Source organism: Cariama cristata, unplaced genomic scaffold, assembly GCF_000690535.1.
Source record: "Cariama cristata isolate BGI_N322 unplaced genomic scaffold, ASM69053v1 scaffold16789, whole genome shotgun sequence".
Lineage (NCBI taxonomy): Eukaryota > Metazoa > Chordata > Aves > Cariamiformes > Cariamidae > Cariama > Cariama cristata.
This window is the reverse complement of record NW_009637586.1, coordinates 70,442-73,918: the sequence shown is the minus strand read 5'-3', so window position 1 is coordinate 73,918 and position 3,477 is coordinate 70,442.

Here is a 3,477-nt window from a genome sequence, read left to right as displayed (position 1 = left end):
TGGTGCAGGCAGTCTGCTGGCTGGGGCTGGTGGGACAAGGTGCAGCCCAGGGGGTTTGGGTGCTGGTGCTGGTCCGGATGGGTGTGGTGGAGGGGGCACCAACCTGCGGGGGTGATGGATAAGGAACCGGTTTGCAGGGTGCTGGAGCAAGGACCAGTCCACAGGGTGGGAGAGATTGAGGAGGGACCAGTTGGATGGGGGTGATGGAGGAGGGTGAGAGAGCTCAACCCACTCATCTGTCCCCATGTCAGGGGTTTTGTGATCACCCCTTTGAGATCACTCCCAGGGTGGGTGTTTACCTGCAAGTGCTCCCTGTATGGCAGGGGCTAAAGCAGCCCCTCAGTCTGAGGAGAGGAGCAACATCCTACCTACCCCATAAACCCCATCTCTGAGGGCTTCTTGGAAACTTAGGGCATGAGAGAAACAAATGCGGAGAGGAGGGTTTGCATTAACTTGAGGAACTCACTACAGCAGTGTGAGAAAGCAAATAAAATAATTCTGGTAACACGGGGTGCACTCGTAGTGCCCAAATGGCACAAGGTCTTTTTGTTTGGGACCAGGTGGCATTGTGCACTGTGTTACATCAAAGCAAACACCTGGCAGAAATTATAAATCAAATGCAGTGACGTTTGTCATTGTTTCATTGTTACATTATATTGGGTGCCACAGGCAAGAAGTGCTTAAAGGTCAGTAGCCTTGTCCAGAAACATCCAGCACCCGACTGTAGGTTACCAGGCTAGATGAATTGTTGCTCTGGAATGAGCTGGCACTATCTATATAATAATAAAGGAAATTAAAAGCTTCTGAAGCATCCTCCCCATCGGACAGGCTCCTCCGATCCCCTTGCTTTCCTCCCATCTTTTCCGACTTCTGTTCTCTCTTCTCTGTCCTCGTCTATCTGCTCGATCTGTCCGCTAGAACTTGCTGTGCCCTTATTGAAAATCTATTCTGTTTTGTTACTTATTTGTCCTGTTTTTCACCCTGGTTCATTAGGGATTCCCAGTGTTGTGGGGGTTTTTTTTCTTCTCTCTTTTCTGTACATTGTATGGAAATTGGATGTTTCCTGGCTGCTTATCTCCAAGCCTTGGCATCTGTGTTTGTTGCTGTAGTTCCTCCAAGGAAGTACTGCCAAGCAGTGCAGCGGCAGAGACGGCAACAGGGTCAGACGAGTTCTGTAGAAACAGCGAGCAGCTTGTTTCATACAGCATTTCAGAAATTGCAGTGCACAAGGTAACTAACAAAGGAGAGGAGAACTCTGCACCCCAGGGAGCGAAGGAGGGGTCCTGCAATCCGCTGCCCTCTGATATGCTATAGTCCCAGACCGTTCATAGATAAGTTCCCACATCAGCTGTGCGTCTGATACAGGGGGGCACAGAGCAAAGGTGGGACCCTGCTATATGAAGTAATCATGAAGTAGGGCAAACTGACCCTTTCTCTTGCTTTGCCCTCTCCCACCCACTTCTTTTCCCCATTGGATCTCTGAAGTGGTTCGGGTTTGATGAGCTCCTTCATCCCAAACACAGCAAGGGGCCAAACACTGTTCATCTTACACCATAAGCTTTTAGCACAGGAGCCTGGCACAAAAAGCACATCCTCATGTGCTGCCGTGGTACCAGGAATGGTCAACACAGTGCTCTGACCTGGCTGAAGTATATTGCTGGGGAGATGTGGAAAAACCGAGTGCCTGATCTGCAGCGGGTCAGGGGATGATAAAGGGTTTGCAACTTTGAAGGCCACATGATAGCAGCATCTTTTTCTAACAGGACCTGTAGGTTTTTTTTTAAAAGTGCACAACAGTGTAGAGAAAGAGACCCTTCCAAAGTTTTCCAGGAGCTCCCTGTGTGTCCAGGAGGGAATGGCTCCTCTCCGTGAGACATTTGGGAGGTACTGGATATTTGTGCAGCTCTCCCCCAGGTCAGGAATATTTGGCTGATGGATTGTGTGGCTCAGCATCCTCCTCCACACCCCCACAGACCATCTTCGTTTTGGTGAGCGCGGCCCAAGCATTAAGGGAAGCAAAGAGCTGGCCAGGTGTCTCTTGGCAGGCTCACGGCACTGAGAGGAGCTGGGAAATGCAGGCAGGTGCAACTCTTCTTTTTCCTTGGCATCAAAACACTATCTAATTATTGTGAGGAGCAAACAGCTTGCCCACTTTTACACATGCCCTGCCCCCTGCCTGTGATTTGGGTTGTCTTTGGAAGATTATGCCTCATACGGGTGGGAGCAGGGGCGAACATATTTCTCTCACCTACAAATACTGAGAAATTGCAGAAAGAAAGAACAAAATGTTCGTTAGGGACAAAGTAAGAATGTAATATTATTGGCAAAAGGACCAAAAAAATCATGCTGTTTCCCAGGACAATAAGTTCCCAGCATCGCAGGTGAAGGGAGGTAGGAGCCAAGGGTGACCGGAGCTGCTCTGCCTGCCAGAGGCTTCTGAGAAAGATGTTTGCCCCTTAAGCAGTCCCATCGTGCTCCTCCAGATATTCTTATACCACCTCCTGCAGCCGGGAGATGCTGAAACAAAGAGGTGTCAGGGCAAGGATGAAAATTCAGCAGTTTCTTGCTCCTGACACTGTGTCGCTCTCATTAGCCTGTTCCTCCCACCCTGCAGCCACCCCTGCGCGCAGGTTTCCATCCTGCTACATCCCTGTCATTATATATACGTATCACCTATAGACGCATCGCTTGAATTGCATGCTCGGCAGTGCTGCGGGATGTCAGCGGGCAGGCAGCCGTGCTCGTCCCGCTCGCCTTGCCTCGCTCCTCGCGCTCGCCGGCCTGTGCTGCCACGGTGAAGCATTACCGTGATGAACGGTCTTGGCACTTTGTTTCCGAACAACCACCTGGTTCCGGGCTGCTGAACTTTTCCTGCAGCCCGGTGATGCCTACATTTCCCTTCATCGCTCCGGCTCTTTGTTTCCCTGGAAGGAAACAAAAGACACATTCACATCTGTCTTGGGGAACACTAACGCAATCGCAGCCATTTCTTCATCCACCCCAGGATAGGGGAGAGGGCCAGAACCTCTCACCGCGGAGGAAGACAAAGGATTCGTCATCGAGTGGAATAATTATTGCCGATGGCGAGGAGGAAAATTCTGCTCCTTGGTGGCAGTTTAAAGGGACTCTTTGTTATTATGCATCTGCTGTAGCAGTTCTGCAGGGGTCCGGCTGTGTCCTGATTGTCTGTAGAGGGAGCTGGTGACCCGCTGCTACCAGGTGACTTCTCAAATTAGCGTGTGAGCCATCTTAGGGAGCACTTGACACTTGGTAATGGGTTGGACTTAATATGAGTCAACCTTTTCTTTGCTAGTCCAGACCACATGCCTTTCCATCCTGATTACAAGAGGAGTTATATTCTGCTCTTTTTAAGTGATGAATTGGAGTATCTAATATCGCTGGCCTGCCTGGAAGCTTGTCAGTAAATTGCCGCTTTTTCCTCATGTGCCCTTTTCTAACACCTTCCTTTCAAAGGCT